This window comes from Antennarius striatus, chromosome 19 (assembly GCF_040054535.1).
Source record: "Antennarius striatus isolate MH-2024 chromosome 19, ASM4005453v1, whole genome shotgun sequence".
Taxonomy (NCBI): Eukaryota; Metazoa; Chordata; class Actinopteri; order Lophiiformes; family Antennariidae; genus Antennarius; species Antennarius striatus.
In genome coordinates this window covers 12,184,475-12,191,259 of record NC_090794.1, presented here as the reverse complement: position 1 = coordinate 12,191,259, position 6,785 = coordinate 12,184,475, and the positions used below count along the sequence as shown (strand labels likewise).

The window sequence follows — 6,785 nt, the reverse complement described above, 5'->3', positions numbered from 1 at the left end:
TTGGGTATCCCATTTCTATCCCCCCATCCTTCTCCTTCTCCCTCCATTGCTCTCTGTGCTCACTTGAGTGGCTCCATCTGCGTCCAAAATTCAGAGCCCCAGGACCTCATCTCAGCACTCCAAACAAGAAGATGTGTTTTGCTCTGTGTATATATATGTGTGTGTGTGTGTGTGTGTGTATGTGTGTGTGTGTGTGTGTGTGTGTGTGTGTGTGTGTGTGTGTGTGTGTGTGTGTGTGTGTGTGTGTTTGCGTGTTTGTGTGACCCACCATCTGAAGTTGCCCCTCCACCTTTGTGGCTAAGGCCAAGTGTAGCTATGGGGGGACTAATAGGGTGTGGAGAAAAAGAGGCACTTCACGATTCAGCACTCTGTCTGACAGGGCCTCCATGATGATAACTTTCCATCATGTTTCCCTCTCTGTTTTTTGTTTTCAGACATCCCACTATTTTCCCATTGTTTTTAGCCTTCCTTTTCAACAAAAAATGGTGAGAAAAATCCAAATTTCCAGGCATTAACATCCTTGTGCACATTCATCCCTCTATCCAGCCACCTCTGTGTCACAGACCACTGGATTTCTGTCACAGGTCATTGCATCCATACAGACCTAAGACATTTGATTGACAGTAACACACCTAGAAAAATGTGTGCTCTTATAAACTTCTAAATGATGGAAATGTTTCAATAATGCTAGACTTTTTGAATTTACAGAAGCCTCTTCTGAGGCTTAAACATCATATCATCATATTTACAGATTTGCATTCAGTGGCATTTAACTGAGAATTGCTCTCATATTAATGTTCATGTTCTTTGATGGGTATTGTTGTTGGGTAAGTTGGGCACTACCCAATGAACGACAGATTAGATTTTGGTGGCCATCCACCTCAGGATTTGACATCAAATTTGCTTACATCTTCAAACTTCCTGCACTAGATCCCACATAACTACTGTTGTGAAATATTATTTGTCGTCCAGTAAAGTATTATTAAACTAAAACTACTGAAGTACTAGCCTGATTCCAAGGCTTTAATCGTCAGGGAAATGTTTAATGTGGATCAAACTATACTGGGAGTCTTACTTTTAGGTGCAGTGACACGACGCGGTGCCTGAGCTGTGTTGGTGGATTAGAGTTTGCACAGTGCAGTATAGCAAGTTTGCAAGGCTGAATGTGTTATTGATTTTAACCAGCAGTACAAATAGAAATAAGACAGCTTGTATGGGATGTCGTCTATCCAAAAGAATACATTATATATATATTTTTGGGTTGCTCTTATCTGACTCTATGTTCATGTGAATGAGTAGAAACTATTGCTTTTGCAGATTTCAGTGTAGTGGGTGGTCCATCAGTGTGTCCTAGGACATTTATCTGATACACACTGCAACAAATCTGGACATAGCAAATCCAAGCAATAGGTAACAATAAGATCATAATGCTGTAATCACATCTTGTGTAGATGTGATCAAATCTCTCAAGTGCATGTTGATGAACAGATACTTTATCTGTTTAGTTGTCTTTTCTGTAAAAGCAAGCTTCTTTCCCATCTGCATTTGCTCTATCTTAGCAGCTCTACCTTCTCAGTTTAGTCAATGTCATTGGCATTTGTTTAATGGCACACAAATACGAGGAAAAGACATGGTTTGTAAATTAGTAATTGATCAAATTCTTTGACCTTCTTCCGCGCCTCCTAAACAAGAACAGCAATCCACTGCTTTGTTCTGAGGACAGTTTTTTAGCTGTGCGTGTTGTGTGAGCTTTATTGAAGTGAGAGTGTTATTTTACAACTGATGGCCTCATTCTGAGAAACGGCCACCAACACCAAGAATAGATGCGTTTTAGTGCTAATCAGGGAACGAGTGATTGGCTCTTGGTAATCTTCACAAAAAAATTGCCACAGTTTTGAGATGAGTCAAAAACTAATATGTGCTCAAAAAAGTGATATGAGTACAGGCATGTTGGTCTCATTTGCACATACAGTATTTTTACTTTGCTGTTCACAAATTGCACAAAATTGTGAGGCGAGCTGATAGTTAATGAGATGAGATGGAGCTATTCATTTTACATTTATTTTGAGAGTGTAATTAGGACAGGATTCAAATGAGGTATCTGATGATCAAGATTATATTCAAAGTTGAGCTCACTTGGGAGAACTTACGTCTCCATTTAATATTCGAGTAACTCTATTTGAAATAATTGCATCTACTTCCTTATATCTCATAAAGAGAGAAGAATAGCATAGCTTCTATGGACGCCGACCTTAAAATTATAGTGTGAACTACTGAGACTGCACCCTTTTAGTGAGGAATTTTCATGATTGTGCTACAACTAAGTTCATTCTGTACACTGCCTTTGTCTAATCAGGCAGATTGTGGGTTTGTGTGTGATCTTGTGTGTGGTGAAAGGTCGAGATATTTCAATTTATCCAACCATCCATTTTATAAACCCACTTCATCTGCTGTTGTGGGTCATGGGGTGATGGAGCCTATCCCAGCCGACTGGGGGCGTGAGGCAGGGGACACTCCTGGCGCCACACCAGTGCACCGTGGAACCACACATATACACACAAACACAAATGCAGGCACACACTCACGCCCATGGATAATTTGGGACCGGTCAATTAACCTGAAGCGCATGTTTTTGGAGAACAACCTTGCTGTGTGGCGACAGCGCTGCCCACTGAACCTATTTCAATTCAATTCAATTCAATTCAATTCAATTCAATTCAATTCAATTCAATTCAATTCAATTCAATTCATTCATTCATTCATTCATTCATTTTCCAACCTGCTTAATCCGCTAACGCAGGTCGCGGGGCAATTCAATTCAGTTCAATTCAATTAAATTTTATTTGCATAGCTCCAGATCATAAAAAAATCTTATGTAAATGCGCTTTCCAGGTAGAACAGTGACAATGAATTAATAAATATCTAAAAATAGATGCATAATTTAAAAACCCCCACAAAATTTGGTGGAAGAAATACAAGTGTTTCAACTCATGGTTATAATGAGCATCACATCTTAAAATGTCAGAGCAACCAATCTTTGTTATTTGTCAGTTTGACAAATTCAGGGATTTCAGAAATGAAAATTAGTAAAATATTTCAGTAGTGAATGGCAAACAAACACTGTCATCTTAACAGCCAGGCTGCTAGCATGGCTGAAAACATGTTTTTACATTTGTTTGATATTTTATTTAATATTTCCTCTCGCTGTTCAAATTTTCTCTGAACCCCGTGCATTTTACTGGAACACATTTAAAAGAGTTCCATAAGACTGGACAGCAGGTGGACCATGATTAAGAAACCCCTTGAATCTTCACCACAGTGCTCATGTATCTCCAAAAAAAATTGGTTTGCCGAGTGCCTTTGAACTCAGCACTGCTTTAAGTTTGAGTTTGCGAGAGAGTTGGACCTAATTTATAAAATATGGGTGAGCCTGCTGCGGCTGTAGCTAACAAGTGCCGCCTTTCAGAGTCTTTTGCTGTCATGGCATGATGCGCCATGTAATCTTACCCTTGAACTATTTGAGTTATTTGAGTGTCAAGGCTGACTGAGAAGGCTGGCCTCCTTAGGGCCATGACAACTGATGTAAGACACATCAGCTGTAAGTCAGCAGCACACAGAGGAAATATGCAGAATGAGACAACTTCAGCAAAACCCGTCACCAGCCGTGCAAGATCTGTCAAATGATTTTTAGGCTTTGTTCTAGAATCCAAACTCCCAGGTAATCTAACACACACGCACACATACACACACACGCACACATGTCCAGATAATTGGCTTATGTTCACAGATTATCTGACCCATATGTGACACAAATGAGGTCATGAGTTTTGACTTAGTTCTGGACTGTGACCCAGAATACAGGGTTTAGTAAAATCAAGTGGGGCAGCAGCAGACAGTCGATTTAACACCCCTCGCATCACCCTTCTTTCCATGACTTTTAAAAACGTGACAAACACAAAAGGCTGTGTTTGGTTTGTCCGTGCTGAGCGACCATGGAAACTTGATCGTACAACAAGGCAGGTTGACGAGGACAGGACCAGTTCACTTTTTAGATATAAAAGGCTCATTATAAGGGAACAAAACAGTAATTCAGTTTCATTTGGCTCTACACATACTGTATACAATTCATGCACGATCATGAATATCGCATTGTAGTTCAGCCGTTGAACAGAATGGCATTTAGATTTTGAACATTTTGACAAAATCCAGAAATGATAAATAAAACAAAGAGAAAAAAAATTGCCTTCCTCCAAACTTCGACTTCTAGTGATGTTTGAACTCAACACACTTGACTTAATGTGACAGGCCTGCAACTGACTTGAAAACAAACATGAGACCTGAAAAGAACCAGTACAATATTGAGTTCTAGACAAGAAATTTTACCTTGACTACAAAAATTACCATTTCAAAAGTTAATGTGAGATTTTTATGTCTAACCTGAAGGCATAAATTGAAATGGGAGAGCTTTCTATTTTCAACTTTGTGTCCTACCTCAGCTTAATGAGAATAATTAGAAGAAATGAGCCAGAATAGGTATCTCTATAGTTCATTTGCATGCAATTTAGATCAATTTTATACTTCCTTTTTTTCTTCCATTTTTTTTTTTTTTTAAATGGAGACTACATCCCAGGTAACAAAGTGGCACGGCAACCAGAATCCACCAGAGGACCTGAGACTTTTCTCCGTGGCGTTTTCTCCAACTGCCTCCCACCACTAAACACTCTGACCTGACTCTACATCAGAATGGTTGATTGTCTTTGTATGAAGCCCTAGGATGAACTGACGACTTGTCCAGGGTGTCTGTGTGGTTTAGACTCGACACTAGAGACTTAAATCAGAATTAATTGACTCGGATTTACATTTAAATACTTCAAAAAGGAGATTTGAATGATGAATTATTGATTTAAGGTTGATTTACAGTCCTTTGTGGCTAGGATAGCCGTAATTAATGTTGTACTGCTTTAATAACACACACCTCTTTGGGAAAGTGAAGACTAATCCAGAGTGAGACTGAGGGAGAGATATAAGATTTTTTTCCAACTTCAGTGAAGGCTAACAGAAAATTGTTTCTGAGATCCTCTAATAGAAAAGACGAATAGAGACATATTGATCATATGGGCTGACGAAAGATTTCTGCCATTCTCTCATCTCCACCTCCAGAACTCTCCAATCTTTCTCTCATCTCCATCGTTGTGTGAGTGTCTCTCTCTCTTTCTCTCTCTCTCCCTCTCTGTAGTTTCTTTCCATCTCCGACTGATACCAGTGACTGTTTAGACTAGATAGCATTGGGAGAAGAAAATGTCATTTCATTCTGGATCATCTGTGGTAGGAGAGAAAAAGAAGACATTCTTAAAGCCTCTGGTCGATGGGGGAGCATTTTGGAAAATTGATTTATACATTTTTAACCAGACAGTGATGAAAAAACATTATGTATCACTTTGCAGGGGTGAAAGCGCCTACTGATGTGCCCCGTCATTACCCGTCCCCGTGTGTATGTGTGTGTGCACGTGTGTGCGTGTGTGTGATAGGTAATGGAGAGTAATAACCTGCCCTGTGGAGAATTGGCCTAGCTGTCGCAGGATAATGACAGATGACGCTCTGTGTCCCCTGATGATGATGATGATGATGATGATGATGATGCTAATGCATTCACAGTCCGTTTCCCTTGTACCGATCTCTGCATGACAGAATAAAGGAGAAAGGAGGGGTTTTGGAGAAATAGAGAGGAGCACAGAGAAATAAAGAGAGGTCAATAACAGCCAAATATTAGAATTGTTTGCCTCTGGTCACACACTTTTTTCCACATCTTTCTCTCTTCCAACTTTATCAATCTGTAATCATAGCTAAGAGCCCAACTTTCTCAACCCAACTTCCTGTGTCTCACACTTTCCCCAGTGGGGAGGGATTAGTGGTCATTAGCTGGGGACTCTGAGGCTGGGGACTCTGAGGCTGGGGACTCTGACATAATGAGGCTCATATTCTCCCACATGAAGGGTAGTTTAATAGAGAGTAAAAGCTGCTCCTTGCGCCCAGGGGTGAGAACATTAACCCTGACACACATTCAGCCTCATGGACATAGCACAAACACACACACATATATGCATGTGTTGTCACTGGAGGGTATATTCATATATGAAATGCATCAAATTGAGTCAATATTAAAGCACACATCTGTAAACAGACTTTAATGCACACACAAATTTACTTTGTTTTTAGATTCGTATTTCACAGAGGTTAAGCACGTGAAACACCTCCATCGCATGTCCTCCCACCTCTGACTGTGAAATTAGTTTCTTGATGTTTCCACTGTGTCTCCCTTCGGTGCGTTTTCTTACTGTCTCAGCCAGAGCTGTAGGTGTGTGTCAGAAGTCTTTTCAGCGGCGCCCATGCTTTCGACTGAAAGCTCTATCTCTTGTGAGAGCCACCTCTCTGAACATGACAGATAAGGCCTCCTCAATGCCGCAACCTCCCCCATAAGCCAGCAAAACACACACACACACACACACACACACACGCACACACACACACACACACACACACACACACACACACACACACACACACACACACACACACACACACACACACACACACACACACACACACACACACACACACACACACAAACACACACACACACACATAGATGTTCACCAGCGTGAACATTTGGAATGCATAGGATAGTGACATGCATAGATATGAACAAACAGGTGCCTCAACGCTCACAGATTCAGCCGTAGTTTCCAGCACACATAACCTTAATTTAAAGGAATACTTGGAAAAAA

At 40.5% G+C, this 6,785-nt stretch overlaps 1 long non-coding RNA gene across 2 annotated transcripts; it reads right to left on the bottom strand.

Annotated features, from left to right (window-relative positions):
• Positions 1 to 4,404: 4,404 nt before the first annotated feature.
• Positions 4,405 to 6,408, bottom strand: LOC137613875 (uncharacterized). 2 transcript variants are annotated; one of them, XR_011039001.1, is made up of 3 exons: positions 6,336 to 6,408; positions 5,547 to 5,677; positions 4,405 to 5,320 (listed from the first exon to the last, which is right to left on the bottom strand). It is a non-coding gene; the product is annotated as an uncharacterized lncRNA (long non-coding RNA). The 2 variants fall into 2 exon arrangements; XR_011039002.1 differs by having other exon boundaries at positions 6,273 to 6,369.
• Between the last annotated feature and the right edge of the window lie 377 nt (positions 6,409 to 6,785).